Source organism: Phodopus roborovskii, unplaced genomic scaffold (genome assembly GCF_943737965.1).
Source record: "Phodopus roborovskii unplaced genomic scaffold, PHOROB, whole genome shotgun sequence".
NCBI classification, from domain to species: Eukaryota; Metazoa; Chordata; class Mammalia; order Rodentia; family Cricetidae; genus Phodopus; species Phodopus roborovskii.
In genome coordinates this window covers 29974067-29994121 of record NW_026126525.1, presented here as the reverse complement: position 1 = coordinate 29994121, position 20055 = coordinate 29974067, and the positions used below count along the sequence as shown (strand labels likewise).

General features: G+C 37.7%; 1 protein-coding gene and 1 non-coding gene across 4 annotated transcripts in view; both read left to right on the top strand.

Annotated features, from left to right (window-relative positions):
* Gabrb1 (gamma-aminobutyric acid type A receptor subunit beta1) overlaps positions 1-20055 on the top strand; it is a 455282-nt gene that overhangs the window by 242787 nt on the left and 192440 nt on the right. The window lies entirely within an intron of this gene.
* LOC127232506 (U6 spliceosomal RNA) lies at positions 12610-12716 on the top strand. The gene has a single exon (XR_007835380.1). It is a non-coding gene; the product is annotated as a U6 spliceosomal RNA (small nuclear RNA).

The window sequence follows — 20055 nt, the reverse complement described above, 5'->3', positions numbered from 1 at the left end:
AAAAGTCCTTGTATACTTCAAAACCTATAGCACCAATAAAACCTATTTTTCCTCAATAAAGAAAACAAAAGAGACAAAAGAAAAAAGTGACAAGATTCAAATAATGATGCCTGCCTGTTATGCCATCAGACTTCCATAGAAGGCCTAGAACTTCACACTAGTGGGAAATCTGTGATTTTGCCCCTCTGAATTTAGCAAATGTACCCTGTTTATTTTATAGCTTCCTAAGGGAATCAGTGAATGGAGAGATGTCAGTGTGTGTCTTGGGAGAGCTAAGGGACCAGGGAGCCTTTCAGTGGGTCATAGACTGTCCCTTCCTAGACAGGAGGTCATACATTCTGCAGCCTTTGTTGTGTTCTTTCCCTGCTCATCAAATGTTTCAAGTGTGTTAAGGATGAGCACAGTACCATCTTCTAAAGTAAGCAAGGTTTCCTACCAATGGCATCTCAGGCTAAATAACTGTTTTTCAAGCTCCATCATGCCCTCTGTCTTTCTTACTCACACAAACTATTGCTCAGTTTGTATTCTATTTAATATCTATCAGGATGGGAGAAATGGTAAACCTAGCAATAGCATTCTTGTTAAAGACAGGACCCCGTAACTTAAGGAATCACATTGACTAAGTAATATGCACTCCACTCTTTGGCCTATTTGCTTCCAATAGAAAAATCAATACTAGTTATTTAACCTTACAGTGTATTTGATCACTAACACAAAGAGCTAAATTTTCACAGAGGCTGTGGAGTATTAAATTATCCACATTTAATTTAGACAGCAGAAGGGAAGTCTCTTGGGGTCTGTTTTATGTGGGATTTCTATTGGATTCTGATGTCTGACAGTTCAACTTAACTATTGTTACATCATGGCATTTCCCTTGCATTATTTTTGACATATAGTCTTTAATAAGGGCATTGAGAATTATTAAAAATCTATTAATATTAACAAGTCCTGAATGCATATACATTAATACTGGGCACATTGATTTCATACAATATCTATTTAGATTTAACATTAGATGATTAGATGTATGCTATATTAATTTGTCAAGTTACTGTGCAAAGTGCACAAACCACCACTAGGACAGTACAGCCAAGGATTCGCTGAAATGTCACTGTTTCCTCAGATCTTCTAAATGCTCCTATATGTTAAGAACATGGATATGGCCAGTAAAGTGGCACACACCTTTAATACCAGCAGAGGCAGGCTGATCTCTGTGAGTTTGAGGCCAGCCTGGTCTAAAAAGAAAGTTCCAGGATAGGCTCCAAAGCTACACAGAGAAACCCTGTCTCAAAAAACAAACAAACAAACAACAACAAAAACCACATAGATATGGTATACATGCTTTTGTTCTCGAAGAACTGACAAGTGAGTGGTGGAAGAAAGACAAGGACACTTATCTTTTTTTTCATTTTTTTTATTTTTTTATTTTTATTTTACATATTGATCCCAGTTCCCTCTTCCTCCCTCCTTCTTTCCATCTCTCCCACCGTCTCATGCCCTCCAACCACCCTCCCCTCCCACCCACCCCCTCTCCACATGTAGGGTGATGTCTTCCAGGAGAGGTCATCTAAATCTGTCAAGTCATTTGGAGTAGTGACTAGGCCTTCTCTCCTGTCTCTAAGTTAAGGGAGTATCCCTCCATGGGCTATGTGCTCCCAAAGTCCTTCTGTAATGCAAAGGACACAGTTAACAAGACCAAAAGGCAGCCCACAGACTGGGAAAAGATCTCCACCAATCCTACATTTGACAAGGGCTGATCTCCAAAATATACAAAGAAATCAAGAAACTAGTCAACAAAACATCAAATAACCCTATTAAAAAATTGGGTTACAGAACTGAATAGAGAACTCTCAATAGAGGAAATCAAAAAGGCTGAAATACACTTAAGAAAGTGCTCAACATCCTTATCTATCAGGGAAATGCAAATAAAAACAATTCTGAGATACCATTTTACTTCTGCCAGAATGGCTAAAATTAGAAAAACCAATGACAACTCATGCTGAAGAGGATGTGGAGAAAGGGGAACACTCCTCCACTGCTGGTGTGAGTGCAAACTCATACAGCCATTTTGGAGACCAGTATGGCAGTTCCTCAGGAAAATGGGAATCAGTCTACCACAGGACCTGGCAATCCCCCTCTTAGGCATATACCCAAATGATCCAATCCATGCAACAAAGACATGTGCTCAACTACGTTCATAGCAGCATTATTTGTAATAATAAGAACCTGGAAGCAACCTAGATGCCCCTCAACTGAAGAATAGATACATATCTCATTTGCAAAGACAAAGAAACATGGTCCATGAACCATTCATGGTCTGGTTAATTCAGCTTGTGGGTTGTAGATGGCTGCTGGGTAGAAGTGACAAGTAGAAATTGGATAGCAAAAGCAAATTGACATTTAAGATGTTAACGGTGTGTGGAAGTCCTACAGACAACAGCAGAGTCCCATCCCATGTGGATGGCAGAGCTTGTTTGCACATGGAAAGTATTGCTTAGCTCCTAGTTCTTACCCATGGGCAGGTGTGATGCCCTCCCCACATCATCATTAACCTTCCAGGTCTTCCTAGAAAGTATTAATCATAATCTAATGTTATAACTTGAACTTCATACTAATGTATGCTGATGACATCTATATTCACTTCAGATTGATTATTCACTTACATCAACTAACAAAATGTGTGGAACAAAGGAACACAGCGGAAAGAAAGCATCTCTGCTAACAGACACATTACTTTACTACTTGAGAAATGTGTGGTCACTCCATTATCTACCCTCACTTCCATTGTATGTGTGGGGAGGAGAGAGATGGGGGGGGAGAGATAGGAGGGGGACTGTTAATTGTAACCCAATTCAAAGAGTAGACTAAAACAACAGTTCATAGATACACCAGAGACAGACCTGTGATACACTCAAAGTGGGTGATGGAAGATAGCTTAAGAACGACTTGTAGAATATGGACCAAGTCCCAGCTAGCTTCCAGGAGTAATGCATCACCCTGCACTAGAAAAGCAGCATCATTTACTTCCTGAACTTATGTATGGGTGCCCCAACAACACTTAAACAGATCATTACAAGCTCCGTACTTAACATACACACGTTTATTATCTACAGGATCTGTTAGTTTATAGATCTGGAGGTTCAAAGGTCTCCAATAAACTTCACTATGTTAAGTCAAAGTACCAGAAAAACAAAGGCTCTACAAAGAGAACCTACCTCCTAGCTTTTTTCAGGAAACATACCTTCACACCAAGTCACTTTAATCTCTCTTATTAATGTCTGTATTGACCCCCTGTCAAGATGACATACTCAAGTATTTTCTATAATCACATCTATCAAGTCTTATCTCCTGTATAAGCATAGGTACCAATGAGTGAGACTTGTATTTCTGAGGTAGGTAAGGTGGCATTTGCCCCATCAGAGCCACAGGGAGAAGAAGAGATTGCAGATCAGAAGCTTTACAGTGATGGCAGATGGTATAACATGTGGACTTCTGAAAAGCAACTGGATCCACTAGGCTGACCCTCCCCAGAGGAACCTGGAAACATAAGCACCCTATGTTCATGCTCTTCCACCTCTGTTCCTCAGGCTGCCTCTCTCATTGGTCCAAATCAAAAAGCACCAGAGGGCAAAGGGGATCCACTAAAGTCATCTTGGTGTCAGTCTCCTGGGGACAGAGGAAAGGGGAAAAGAGAAGAGGGGTTGCAGAGAAGAGCAGATGGCACCGGCTCTCCTAGCGTTTTCAAATAAAATTTACCTTATTGTAAAGGATTTGCAAATGAGCAGAGAGCTTTGTAGGGAGTGGAGGTCCTGAGTGAGTGAATACTAAATACTAAACTGTGTGTATTGTTGACATGAGCACAGTATTGTCAAGGATTCTAGGGCTTTCTGGCCCATGAGAAATTGTCAAGCCTGTCACCCATATGGGCCAAGCTCAAGAGGAGTGACAAAACTTTCCTCAAGAGTTAAGGATGAGTGTTTATGAAAGACCGGTCCATGTGTGCAAAGACTAGCAACTGTAGTTTTCTCTTCCTGGATGTTTACAGCTTGAGACAGTGCTAGAATAGAGTCCCCACTACATTAGCGGCCCATGCCCACTGGTGTGGGTGGGGTGGGGGGGGGTGAGAAACACACTGAAGTTGAGAGGTTCAGCAGTAGTAGAACCCCACTTATTGTGCTTTGTTGTCTGCATCTGTCCTTTCTTCTTTCCCTCACCCCTCTACTTTGTTTCTATTCCTTATAGTCCCAGTCCCTAGAATAGTGCTTGGTATAGGGGAGAAATTAACTACTTTCATGTTTCTCCATTTGTACTACAACTTTTTATTTAGAACATTTCAAATACAAAGGAAAAGTTCAAAGGTCAATACAAGAACCCCAAGAATAGTTTATGTGTTTTCAAATTTGTACTCTGTATAACCCTCTTTTCCTTCACTTGGTCTTGTTCTTGCTTCTTATTTATTTGCATACTGAATTTCTATCTTCTAATTCAGACTGCTTTAATAACAGAAAAATGTCCTTTGGCTGATTTTCATTCCTATATCCTTGTATAAGCTCCCATTGCCATCTTCAGTTTATCTTCATATGGGCCATTGGTAGCAGATATATGTAGTAATTCAGGTTGTATACACAATTTCTTAGCTAAAAGAGTATTTTAGCTTACCCCTCAATACCCAAGGCACAGTTCCTAAAATCAGTAATGCTTATTTTTGTTGTTGTTGTTCTTTACAGTAGGGGGGTGATAAATCCTGCTGTTTGTGCTTTCTTTCCTACTGTGGCAGGACTTAATTTTCCGTGTGTGTGTGTGTGTGTGTGTGTGTGTGTGTGTGTGTGTTTGAAATGTGTTTTACATGTCAATCCCAGTTCCTGCACCCTCCCATCCTCCCCTGTTCCCCCCACCAACCTCCATCCCATCCCCTTTCTTATCTGATTAAAACAATCTCCAGATAGTATTCCAGTCTAAGGACACTCAAAACCTTTCTGTATAATGTTCTGATCTGCCAAGTTTAGAATCTGTTCTCAGTGTCCCCCATATACAAGCTAGATTCTAGAGCATTATGCTTAATATAGTACTGGTCTCTCCTTGGTCCCAACTTTCTGTTTAACTTATGGATCCACCAACCAGCTGCAAGGTAAACCTCATAGTTGGCTATACTGGTGTGAAGGATTTCCTACTCAAATGAAATTGCAATTCCATCCTTAACAGTATGATAAGCATATATGCAGAGTGATTTCATCCTGTATCCTTGGGAAACTGTAGTGCTTATTTTTAAATATGAGGAGAAACTTTGATCTAAAATGATACCACACATTATAACAAATGTGTGTCTAAATCATGTCCTGGAAAAGTATCAATAACCTGTTGTAAAATTAGAGTAATAAAGATACTTAAGTATATTTATTAAGTGATACACTTTTATTAGTAAATTAAAATTTTTACTATGTCAGAAGCAACATGTTCCATGTTCTCATTTTTTTCTATGAGCAGAGTTTTGTCATGATGATAGGAGGCTAATGACCATTGTGACAGAGGCTAACAGAAATCCTGAAATATTCACCCTTCACATCTTCAGAAAAAAAAAAATAAAAAAGAGTTGTGTTTTGTGTAGACAAGATGTGATGGTCCAAATGAAAGCATGTACTCCTTAAGTCCCCTCATAAAAAATATACCATAGAGTATGTGTTAGACAAAAGACAACCAAATATGTCATAATGCAATACCAAGAATAAATGAGTAAACACATACTCATTTTTGCTCTTGGCTGCTACAGGGAAAATTAGCATTAGGAAGAAAGTATCTTACACTGAATGTACAAATACCACATGGTCAAGATGGGACATAGACATATTTGTGACAATAGTGTTGATATCTTATCAATAATGAAGTGCTGGGAATTAGTTTGCATTTAACAAAGAAAGAGTTAGACACCTGTGGTCTTTAAGCCATTCTATTTTAGATTTAATGCCATGCTCAGCAAGACCTAATTCTAAAAGCATGCAGGATATTGAGAAATAATTGCAGATATGAAAAACCATTTCTGCAATCTCAGTAGCTACTAAATATAGCGCTAATAACACTTTACACATAGTTCACTTGTAAAGTCTTCTTTGCACAGAACTACCTATTTCTCTGATGCATCATACATATGTTTGTACAAAGTTCCCTCATCTTTAGTTGGAATTGATTTTATATTGCAAAACTCTTCACTTATTATATCTAATAACTACTCTAACTTCCCCAAATTTCTTTAAGAAGTTACTCATGTGCTCTGAAACAGTACTAGGTACCCTGTAGTTTATGTTACTATTAAAAATAAAGTCTTTGCCTTCTATAGTACTCATAATTAAAAGCATTGTGATTAATTTGTTTTGTATAGATTGATTCTACAGTCATCAACCTTACTAAACTCAAACTCATTCCAAAAGTTGGTTCACAGATAAAATAATTCTGTGCTTCAAGGACTCAGGAAGCATCAATGGAAAATCACTGTTTCATTGAAAAGGAAACATTTCAAATGTCAAGCCAAGAAGAGGAGGAAAAAAGTCAAAAGACACATAAATAAAAGAATATATTTTGGGCTGACAAAGATAGTTAGCCATAATAGAGTGAATGAGGAGAACCAACTCCTACAGGTTTGATCTACCACTTCCACAGGTAAACCATGTGCACACACGCATGCACACAAATAAATAAATAAATAAATGTAATGGAAAAAAATTAAGGTTTGATCTGAACCTGTAAAGAACTAATAACTCTTATGACATCAAATTTCTCTCTTATTATAAGCTAAAAATCCATAACTTTAGTGTTAATGATTAATTTTATTTTCATTTACAAATAATTTCAATAAATGGATTTGCTTAATTCATGAACAGATTCAGGTTATTACAATAGGCTCTTTGTAGAGATCATCCCATATCAGATGAGGCATTCACACTGGATTTCTGTCCTCCAGAATGGTCATGGAGTAGCAATGAATGATATCTCTCCTAAACCAATCTCAATCAAATTCATCATTCATATTGCTTAACCTGGCTTCTCTCAAATTATTCACAGTAGAGCTTTGAAATAGCATAAATTATTTCAAGTAGCTGATGCTGCATTCTGTGAAATCTTTTACTTTAAACGAACAGCTACTGTGTTTGTCTGTTGTTGACAGATGAGAGTGGAGTGAAATCTATTAGTCACAAAGAAGAAGAGGTCCTTCACGTTACAAAACAGGAAATAATGGAAAAACTAGATCATGAATAAATATGACCTTTTAACAAGAAGGATGAAAAAACATGCCAGATTTCATGAGCTTTCCTCTATTTTACAGAAAATTTAGTGAAAATGATTCAATCATTTTTTGTCTTTCAATTCACTCAAAGTTCATTATATGATCTCAAAGTAGTATTACTAATATAGTTTTCTCTCTTTGATACTTAGAGAACAATGAGGGTTCTTTAGCCATCATAAAACAAAACACACTTATACTCTGTTAAGAAAAGAGTGATAACATGATAGACAACGTAACAGCAATGATATGACCGGGCTGCATGGATGCCACTTGAGCATCAGTAAGCACCAACATGCTATAATATGCTATCATTTTAATTCACATGAATAATTTAATGTAATAGAATGTAACTGTAATAATACAGCTTGATTAATTTTTGAGTCAAGAGCAACAAAAAAATCACCCCTAGATTTCTGATGAGAATTAGGGGAATCTAAAGGCAAATAGAAGTAAGATAGTCAACCCTCTTGGTAACTGACTGTGTATACTTATGCTCATCTGACTGACAAAAATCTCTAGTAATATATTCAGCACTGTTGCTTTCATATATCATTATAGGGAATATACAAATAGAACTGTTTTGATGAGCAACTAACTCACAGCAATAAACTGAATTTGTACGTTCTTCAATCCAAATGTTCTATTCTAATACATGTGTTTAAAAGGAATTTCAATAAATTCTTATTATTGCATGGTTTTGGTAGTGAAAAAAAGTGAAACTGAAATGTTTATTATTAGGAGAATGAAGAACAGGTAGCCATACTACAGAATACTGCTATAGACACACAAGTAAGACTTAGGTGGATCTACATGCATATAAGATTTCCTTATTTATTACTTTGTGTAGTAAGATATTCGCTAAGAATATATTCCTCAAAAACAAAGTACTTTTTTAGTTTTGTATTTTTGAGACCATGATATAATTATACCTTCCTTCCTTTACTACTTCCTGAACTCTTCCATATAACTCCCTTATTCTCATTAAAATTCATGGCCTCTTTATCTTTAGTTGTTGATGCAATTAACATATAAACGCAACATGATAACTTGTGTGTCTATGTCTTCAGGACTGACCATTTGGTATTAGATAATCAATTGGTGTGAGATGACCTTCCCTGGAGAAGACTATTCTTCCTGCTCTTAACATTTCTAAGTTGTCTGTAGTTATTTTTCCTTGGACTAAGTCCTCTGAGCTTTCCCCTTCCATGTTTCTATTTGTTGAAGCATTTATGTTAGTCAGACAGTTCTAAGAAACAAAATCTCACAGAAGACTTTTTGTTCCTCTGGCTTATAATCTTTCTGCCCCACTCCCTGCAATGATCCCTGGGTTTTAGATACGAGGTTTGTGTTGTAGATGTACCATATCAGGTGGGACTGAGCTCCACAGCTCTGTATTTTGATTAGTTGTGCTTTTCTATAACAATCTTCATCTGTTTCACAGAGATATTTCCTTGATGATGGGTATAAGGATTAATATTTAGAATCTAGTTAAGAATTATACTAGTAAAGCATTTTATGTTACTGTTGTGGTCATTGGTTGTGTTCATGGGTAGAAGATAAGCCCCTATTGCAGGAAGATGCCATGACCTTGAAACACAGGACCCAGAGAACTCCAGCTGGACCTGACCTGAAAGTGACCTCCCTGAGGACTGGCTTTCATACTGCCAGAAGTTGACATGCAAATACCCAAATGATCCACATCCATGCAACAAAGACATCTGTTCAACTATGTTCATAGCAGCATTATTTGTAATAGCAAGAACCTGGAAGCAACCTAGATGCCCCTCAACTGAAGAATGGATAAAGAAGTTGTGGAACATCCACACAATGGAATACTACCCTGCATAAAAAAAATAATGGAATCTTGAAATTTCCAGGCAAGTGGATGGCACTTGAACAAACCATCCTGAATGAGGTAACCCAGTCACAAAAAGAGGAACATGGTATGTACTCGCTCATATATAGATTTTGGACCTAGAGCAAAGGATCACCAGCCTATAATCCACACCACCAGAGAAACTAGGATACAAGGTGCATTCTAAGAGATTCATATAAAGTCCCTCACAGAACAGGGAAGGGACAAGTCCCCCCGCCCAGAGCACAGGGGAAGTAGGGGGACAGTGAATGGAGAGAGAAGTAGGAGAAAGAGAGGGGGAAGAGAGGAAAGCAGGTGCTACTAGTAAGATTGAATCAGAGGAAGAAAAGAAGACAGGAGAGATAGAGAGAACATAAAAGAGGGAGCCATTATTGGTTTGAAGAGAAAACTGAACTTAAAGAAAGGTCTAGAGACCTAGAAGACTGCCACCAACTAACAATTTCAGCAACCATGGAAAGGCTACCATAAATGCCCTTCCCTGATAGTGAGATCAACAACTAACTTATCCATGGAGCCCTCATCTAATATCTGTTGGAAACTGAAGCAAGACCAGGCGGCAGAAACACATAGAGACAGCAGACCAAACAAGGAGGAGCTAACGGCGCCCAGACTGATAGCTGGGAACCCAGCATGGGACTGACTCAGAGCTCCTGAACATGGGTCTGAGCTAGAAGGACTGAGAAGTCTAAGGGACCTCAGACAGTGGAACCAGGATGTATTCCTGGTGCACCACAGGACCTTGTGGAAACATCCCCCATGGAGGGAAACTACCTTAACCTAGAGACAGGAGACAAGTCCTAGTCCCTACTCAAATGACCTGACAGATCTACATGACCCCACCTGGATGGCATTGCCCTACATGTGGAATTGGGGTGGGGGATGGGAGGGGAGGGTGGTGAGGGTGCATGTGAGGGGGCAGAGAGGCTAAGAGAGAGGAAGGGAGGGAGGGAGGGAGGGGGAACTGCAATCGACATGTAAAATAATAAATTAAATAAAAAAATTTAAATAAAAAAAGATCACAAAAAAGGAAGCAACAAACAGTCCTACACCACTATTATGCCTATGAACCACAGCACCACAGCACATTAGCTGTAAGAATGCAATAATGGTATGCATAGCTTGAAGGTTACCAACAGTTCTTTAGTTGGACTTAAGGACTATTAGATAAAAATTTTGTTGAAAAATAATTGAGTGAACAAAGAGCATTTTCTTTCTTATTTATATATATATATATATATTTATATTTTTTTCTTATTTTACATATCGATCTCAGTTCCGTCTCCCTCCCTCAGAACAGGCTTTTAAGTGTCTACAGTCCTCATGGGACAAATAGATCTAGTTAAGACGCATGTACTAGTATATTTTCTATATGTCAAAATCATACATATAAATGGAAAGTCATTTCCCTGGTCATCCACAGATATGTTTGTCCAAGATGGAATATTGTTATGAGATAAACAGAAACTAGTGGGATAACACCCAAAGCTATTCTTAGGGAAGAAATGAAGTGGCACATGAGAGAAATTACAGACACAGTCAATAGGCTTTTCAAGTCAGTGGTCCTTTAAGACTTGCTAGACAAGATTATCCTCCATCAGAGTCTGGTGAGAGGACACCTGGATTGTCATATGCTGTATATTTCCATGGCCACTGGCATTCCTGGAGACTGCTTCAGTGAGCTTTATTACAGATACATAAGGACTGGGGACATTAGCGGGAGAATCACCTAATTTGCATTAAACATCACCCTCCTATCATAAGGCTCCCAGTACAACTCTTAGTTATCATCTGTGGAAGAATGATCATATTTTCACACACCTAGCACAATATCAAATTACCATATGGACAAAAGGGGAAAGCCTTCAGCAGGGAACTAAAATTAAAAGCTGTCAAGAGTTGAGAAAAGAAAAATTATCCTTAAGCACTACCTATTAGCTTATGTTACTCTCTACTTGATACAAAATTTAGAAGTAATTCTTTCCCAGGGTGGAGGAGAAATAGTAGTGAGGACCTTCTATGTCCCAGGAAAGTACTTTAGCACTGGGTCACACCCCAGCCCTAAAGAAACAATACTTCAACACCAGATTCCATGAGTGAACCCAGCCCTGTAATAAAATCATAGAATTGGTTTCCATGGCTATTTGGATTTCCACTTCCTTTACTGGTTCACCCACATTCATCCTGCTTCCTGTAATTTATCAGGAAGGTTTGATTATGATTTAATAATGCAGAGTGAGTAAGTTATTTGAGAGTTCATGCTTCATAAAAGACAAAAATCTGAACTTGTATCTTGTGCAATGTTCCAATCTATAAGACTGGAGTATTCCAACATGATGTGTGGCTTCAGCATAAGAATAGAAGAAGCAAACAAATTTGATACCTTTTCATAACTTCAATATTTATATTGCAGTTTCTCTAAGTCCTATTCCTCTTAAATCTTGTGTCTGCTCTATTTTATTATAAGCTCATAAACTGTGGTGGCTAGTTTTATGTCAATTTGACACAAACTAGAGTAATCAGAGTGGGGGGGTGAGCAAGACAGTAGGAAGAATTGCTTTATAGACTCTGCATCAGCTCCTGCCCCCAAGTTCCTACCCTGCTTTAGTTCCTGCCCAAATGGTATGGAAGTCTAAGCCCAATAAACCCTTTTTTGCTTTTGCTTTTGCTCATGGTATTTCACCACAGTAGAGTAACTCTAACTAAGGCAGAAATTGGTACTAGGATAGCAGGTTATTGCTGTAACAGATCAGATGATATCTTAGGCAGTATTGAAGAACTTTCAAACTCTGGGCAAGAAAAGTCATTAGTGTTGAGAACCCAGTGGGTTTTTCTGTAGGAACTTGGAAGATAAGGATGTTTTGAAGTAGTTTCAGGTGGAGGCCTGACAGGGAGAATTTCAGAGGGAAGCAAAGATTCAACCAGTCCATTTCTGTAAAGAAGCTATGGAGTCTGATCAGGTGTAGCTGTGATTAACAAGGTTCCAGAAATGCTAAAGTAAACCTTTTGCTTCGCTGGAATAATGGATTAGGTCAGCAGGAGCTGAAGAATTAGCTGTAATTAAGGAGAGACCAGGATCACTGAAGTGAAATCCACAGAGTCAGCACACAGCAGCTGTGTTCCAGAGGCCACCAAGGTTGTACCCATGCTGGCAGCTAAACTTGGTAGTGCAAACGTCACACAAATGGTGCTAGATTTGGGGGCCTGAAGGACTCATTGAGAGCATCTGAAGCTTAGCACTGCGTGGCAGGGTTAGAGTTCCTAAGCAGAACCAAGTAAAATCTAATGGTGAAAGTTCAGGCTACTTGCAGCAAGAGACTGCAGCATTTTGGAGATGAGATGGCCACCAAGAACAGAAACAATGGTGGAGTGGAGCGAGCTGGAGTCTAGGATACAAGCTGCATGTGTTGGAGAGGGCAAAGTCACATAAATAAATAAATAAATAAATAAATAAATAAATGTGCTCTCTGAGGCAGCACATATAGTAAAATTGGAATGATACAGAGAAGCTTAGCATGGCCCCTATGCAAGGATGACACACAAATTCGTGAAGCATTCCATATTTTTTATCAAAATTACACCTGACTTCTCCATGGAAACCCTCAAGGCCAAAAAGGTCCTGGATAGATGTTCTACAAGTACTAAGAGTCCACAGATGCCAGCCCAGGCTACTATACCCAACAAAACTCTCAATCTCTATAGATGGAGAAAACAACATATTTAATGACAAAGCCAGATTTTCACAATACGTATGTACAAATCGAGCCCTACAGAAAGTTTGGAAGGAAAACTCCAACCCAAGGAAGTTAACTATGCTCACAAAGACATAGGCAACATTAATCCCAGTACACCAGAAACCAAGGGTAAATCAGGACAAATATATTCACAATACCACTGCCAACAAAAATCTAAAACAAACAAGCATTAATAATCAATGGTCCTTAATGGTCTTAACTAACCTATAAAAAGACACAGGCAAACAGAATAGATACGAAGACAGAATCCATACTTCCGCTGAATACAAAAAACACATCTAAGCTTCAAAGATAAACATTACCTCAAGGTAAAGGGTTGGGAAAAGATCTTCCAATCAAATGGACCCAAGAAGCAAGAAAGTGTGGCTATCCTAATATCTAACAAGTTAGACTTCAAACAAAAATTACTCAAAAGAGATGAAGACAGTCATTTCATATTTATCACAGGAGAAATCCATCAACACAAAGACTCAATTCTGAAGATCTATGCCCCAAATACAAAGGCATAAAAAAAATGGTACTAAAACTCAAACCTCACATAAAACCTAACACACTTATATTGGGAGTCTTCCACACCACTCTCACCACTAGACAGGACCACCAATCTGAAACTCAATAAAGAAACAAAAGAACTAACAGAAGTTATTTCTCAACTGGGTTTAACAGACATCTATAAAACATTCCATCCAAAACAATGAATATACTTTCTTCTCTGCTCCTACATTCTCTAAAACTAACCGTATACTAGGTAGCACAACAAACCTCAACAGATACAAGAGAAATGGAATAGTCCCCTGTATCTTATCAGACCACCATGCTTTAAAATTGGAATTCAACAACATAAATCGTAGAAACCCTACAAACTCATGGAAATTGAACAATGTGCAATTGCACCACACCTGGGTCAAAGAAGAAATAAAGAAATGAAGGAATTTCTAAAATTCAATGAGAATGAGGACACAACATAACTGAACTTATGGGACACCTTGAAAACAGTGTTACAAGGGAAATTCATTGCATTAAGTGCCCATATGAAGAAATCAGAGGATAGTCACATTAGAGAATTAACAGCACAACTGAAAGCCTTAGAACAACAAGAAGCAAACTCACTCCGGAGGAGTAGATGCCAGGAAAAAATCAACTTGAGGGCTGAAATCAACAAAATAGAAACCAGGAAAATGATACAAAAAATGAATGCAACGAAGAGTTGGTTTCTTGAGAAAATTAACAACATAGACAAACCTTTATAAAAAACTAACGAAAAAGCAGAGAGAACATGCAAATTACAAAATCAGAAATGAAAAGGGGGACATAATAATGGACACAGAGGAAAGCCAGACAATTTACAGGTCATACTTTGAAAGCCTGTATTCCACAAAATTTGAAAATTCAAAGGAAATGGACAAATTTCTGGATAACTATCACCTACCAAAATTAAATCAAGAACAGACAAACAACTTAAATAGACCTATAACCCACAAAGAAATAGAAGCAGTCATCAAAAGCCTTCCAACCAAAGAAAAGCCCAGGGCCAGATGGCTTCAGTGGAGAAATCATCCAGAAATTCAAGGAAGAAGTAATACCAATACTCCTCAAACTGTTCCACAAGGTAGAAACAGAAGGTTCATTGCCAAACTCTTTTTATGAGGCCACAATCACGTTGGTATCCAAGCCTCACAAAGACACAACTAAGAAAGAAAACTACAGACCAATATCCCTGATGAACATCGATGCAAAAATACTCAATAAAATACTTGCAAAAGGAATCCAAAAATACATCAGATAAATCGTCCACCATGACCAAGTAGGCTTCATCCCTGGTTTGCAGAGATGGTTTAACATAGGAAAACCTATCAAGGTGATCCACCATATAAACAAACAGAAAAAGAAAAACCATATGATCATCTCCCTAGATGCTGAAAAAGCCTTCGACAAAATTCAACACCCTTTCATGATAAAGGTCTTGGAGAGATCAGGGATAACAGGAACATACCTAAACATAATAAGAGTAATATACAGCAAACCAACAGCCAACATCAAACTGAATGGAGAGAAGCTTAAAGAGATTCCCCTAAAATCAGGAACAAGACAAGGCTGCCCTCCCTCTCCATATCTCATCAATATCATACTAGAAGTTCTAGCTAATACTATAAGACAACAAAAAGAGATCAAGGGGATCCAAATTGGAAAGGAAGAAGTCAAACTGTCTCTATTGGCAGATGATATAATAGTTTACATAAGCGACCCAATAAAATCTACCAGGGAACTCCTACAGCTGATAAACACCTTCAGCAAACTAGCAGGATACAAGATAAACTCAAAAATCAGTAGCCCTACTTTATTCAGACTACAAACAGACTGAGAAAGAAATCAGAGAAACATGGCCAGAAACAACATAAACTATCTTGGGGTAACACTTACCAAACAAGTAAAAGACCTATATAATAAGAACTTTGTGTCTTTAAAGGAAGAAATTAAAGAAGATACCAGAAAATGGAAATATCTCCCATGCTCTTGGATAGGTAGGATAACTATAGTAAAAATGGCAATCTTGCCAAAAGCAATCTACAGATTCAATGCAATCCCCATTAACATCCCACCACAATTCTTCACCAACCTTGAAAGGATAATAATCAACTTTATATGGAAAAACAAAAGACCCAGGATAGCCAAAACAACCCTCTACAATAAAAGAACTTCAGGAGGCATCACCATTCCTGACTTTAAGCTCTACTACAGAGCTATAGTTCTGAAAACAGCCTGGTACTGGCATAAAAATAGACAGGTAGACCAATGGATTCAAATCAAAAATCCTGATATAAACCCATACAACTATGAACACCTGATTTTCAACAAAACAGCTAAAAGAATACAATGGGGGGAGGAAAGCATCTACAACAACTGGTGCTGGCACAATTGGATGATGGTATGTAGAAGGCATGGTATATACTCACTCATATATGAATTTGAGACCTAGAGCAAAGGATCATCAGCCTATAATTCATACCACCAGAGGAATTAGGATGCAAGGTGGATTCTAAGAGATTCATATAAAGTCCCTCACAGAAGGGGGAAGGGACAAGTCCCCCAAAGCACAGGGGAAGTGTGGGGGGGCAGTGAATGGAGAGAGAAGTAGGAGAAAGAGAAGGGGAGGAGAGGAAAACTGGTGCGACTAGGAAGATTGAATCAGGGGAGGACTAGAAGACAGGAGGAGAGAGAACATAAAAGAGGGAGCCATTATTGGTTTGAAGAGAAAACTGAACCTAAAGAAAGGTCTAGACCTAGAAGACTGCCACCAACTAACAATTTGAGCAACCATAGAAAGGCTACCATAAATACCCTTCCTGGATAGTGAGATCAACAACTAACTTATCCACCATCATGGAGCCCTCATCTAGTACCTGATGGAAACAGAAGCAAACACCCCATAACTAAAGAAGGAGGGAGGGAGGGAGAGGGAACTGGGATCGACATGTAAAATTAAAACAAACAAATAAATAAATAAATAAAAACCTAAGTCTCCTGGAGAAGCCCAGAAGAATGTGAGTGATCCTAGCTTTAGACACTGAGTTATTTGCATTGTTGGTGTTGGGTTTTTGCTTTGATCTTATTGTGACTCTTCCCTCTTGAAGTAAGAAAGTGTTCTCAGTTAGAAGGCCTGGGCAGTCTAAAAGACCTCTGACAGTGGAACCAGGGTATATCCCTGGTACACAAAAAGACTTTGGGGCACATTCCCAATGGAGGGATACTCCCTTTGTCTAGATGCATGAAAGAGGGCCTAGTCCCTACTCCAAATGACTTGACAGATTTTGATGATCCCTCCTGGAATACATCACCCTCCCTGTAGACTACAAGTAGAAATTGGATGGGAGGGGGTGTTGTGGGGCGTAGGAGGGAGGGAGAGAGAGGGAATTGGGATTGATATGTAAAATCAGTAAAAAAAAAAATATATATATATATATACATATATATATATATATATATATATATATATACATACACACACAAGAGTTCCTGTCCTTACTTCCTCCAATGATGAACAGTGATGTGTTAATAGCCAAATAAATCATTTCCCCCCTTTGGACCGGATATCTAATCACAACACTAGTAGTACCAACTAAAACATAAATGATACCTGAAATTACCTTCAAAATTAAAAACTATGGTGAGCATTCTGATGTAACCCACAGACTATGGTTTGATTTCTCTATAGCTTGTTCTTACTCAATCTGGTGATTTTATAGGGATCTTCAGTTCTTTCAGACTGCTACCTAGGTCCAATAATTACATCCTTTTCCAAACCCAGGTCTCCTTACCTGGTGTTTAAACTATTCTTAAAGGAAGTTAAGAATTCTTTGTACTTTTACATTTCTGCATGACCAAGTATCCATTCCCTAACTCTGATCAAAAGCATTGTATTATTTAGTTTCTTCTGGTCTCAAACAAAATCTGCGTTCAAATGATTCCTCAAAGGGGGCTTCCTATCCTAAATGTAAGTATGCAGTTGTTCATCTTCTTCAGCTACCATTTCCTGTTTTTTCTTCAGATGCCAAATACACTTCTACCTATGGAAACCTTTCCTCTCATTCTTACGGTCTTAGCGCTGCTTCTTTGTGTGGTTTGTAAGGACTTTGTCATCATCCACAGACCCTTCGTTTTTACATTTTCTTACTAAGGCTCCCTGGTTCCTCTACTCCATTGCTTCCCTTCCATTCTCTCGCTTGCTTTTCCAAGAGTAGTCAAGGCATCATTATTGCTTCTTGCTTTTTTCTCTAAATTCTCCAGTTTAATAATGCTATCTTTAATCAAAATCTCATAACTGTTTCTCTATAGACAGATCCAAAATACACACCCCAAGCTTAGGCTTTCCTGGATCTTCAATCCTCTATTAGGTGTCTCACCTAATTAATAATAATAATAATAATAATTTTAACCAGAACAAAATTGGGAAGCCCTACTAAAACCTCTGTCTCCACAACTACAGTTAAAGACACTAACTTAGACTTTTCAGAAGAAATGAAAACTCCTTATTTATCTGTGCTTCTTGTGTGCTTCAACTCACTCTATAGATCTAAGGATAAGAACTTTCCAGTGTCTATAGAACCATGATACTCTTTGGAGTTCTAGATGCTCTTGTAATATATAATCTTGGTCTTGTGACAGTGTTAGCTGTGCTCTTAGCCCTCCCCCAACTTGTAGCTTCTTCTTTACCAGTAAAATCAAATACAACTTCTGCCAAACAGAAATTTTGCTAAAAGCACAGCTCAGATTATAATAATTTTCTGAAGTTACCACTTACCTACATGTCTTTTCCATCTTCAAGGATTATTAGGAGTAAGTTTTCCTCCAGAGATGCTATATTAGATTCTGTTGGCCTGTTACTAGCATTTTTTATTGGCTAGCTCTGTCTTAAACATTAACCCATTTCTATTAATCTAAGTTATTTCATGTGGTCTCATCTTAATGGAAAGAGGGCCCAGACCTCTGTTCTTTCGAGTCTCTACATCTTGACTCTCCTCCCTACTACTTCTTCTCTCCTCCTTGTCTCCTAGTTCTGCCTATCTTGCTTTCTTATTGGTCAAGAATGCTTTATTCATAACCAGTATGAGAGACATATTTACAGAATGACATCTCCCATCAAAGGTTGGTATAAAATGTTCAGTAAGTGGCAACTTCTCTGCCTTTGATCTACAACTAAATATATATATATATATATATATATATATGGAGGATATATATATATGTCATAATTTCCCCTCTACTTCCTTTCCAAAATATCCTTTTCTTATAGTTTTAGTGAAATAAATCTCATTTTTACTTATTTTCATCTTTCAAAATACCATCTATATTTTCATATTATTACTTCCACAAAAGTGTGCTATAATTTCACTAGACAAATATGCTTCTCATTATTTAACTAGCACATGAATTTTCTCTACAAAGCATATCACAGTCTTACAGTGCTTAGAAGCACTAACCAGAACTTAAGGAGTATGCTTGAGATCTTATTAAAAAAATAAATTAACAACAAAAATATATGTCTAACCACTTGATATTGGATATCCACTTATATTTAGTATTGGTTAACCACTTATAGTACTCAATCTTGGAAAAGAAAATTCATCTCTCATAAGTCATTACCTCCATTTTCTCCTCCTTCAAAACATACAAGCAACATTTAATAAATTCAGTAGATTATATTCATATATGTGTATTGTGCAACTATAATTATTGAAGAAAAAGAGGTCATAAGTTTGAGGGGTCAAGAAAAGATTTGGAGTGAGAAAGTAACATGTAAGTGATATCATTAAATACACTGGGCAATATAACCTTCTTTACAATATAAGCTAAAATTAAAAAGTAGAGCATCATCCTTCAACTTCACTAGGTACCTATGTCACTCATCTCAAAATTTTCTTGGCTCTGTATTTATCTATGATTTATCATAATATGCAGAGTTTTGTTGGTGGCTTACAAATAAATTTTAGCAGTTAGGTAAACTAGCAAATGTGGAATCCATAAGTAATAAAATTGACTGCATAAGTTTCTTTGATATATCAAATGGCCCTGTGGCATATTTTAACCAATAAAATGTTAGTATACAAAGAATCAAATTATCAAAAAAATTGGAAATAATTTGTACATTAAAACTGAAGACTTAGAATGTCTTTCACCTATATAAAGAAGCAAAGGCTAGTGAATCATGAGCAAGAACATAATTGGTCTTTGTCACTGCTCTAGTTTTCTCTTTGTTGCTTTGATAAAATTCTCTGAAAAACAAAAAATAGACAGGTGGTGGTGGCACATGCCTTTAATCCCAGCACTTGGAATGCAGAAGCAGGTGGATCTCTGTGAGTTTGAAGCCAGCCTGGTATACAAAGGTACATTGAGAAATTCTTTCATGAAAAAAATCCAAAATAGAAAAAAAAGGGGGGTGTTGGTTCACCTTACATGTACAAGTTTACAAGTTATAGTTTGTCATTAAGGGAAATCAGAACTGAAACTCAAACAGGAACTTGACGAAGAAGCTAGAAAATTTGTGCCAGCTGGCTTGCTCTCAATTTCATGCATAGCTTGAGCTAGCTATGCATCATCCCTAGCTTTCTTCCTAGGGATGATGCCACCATGGGCTGTACCAATTAAAAATCAAG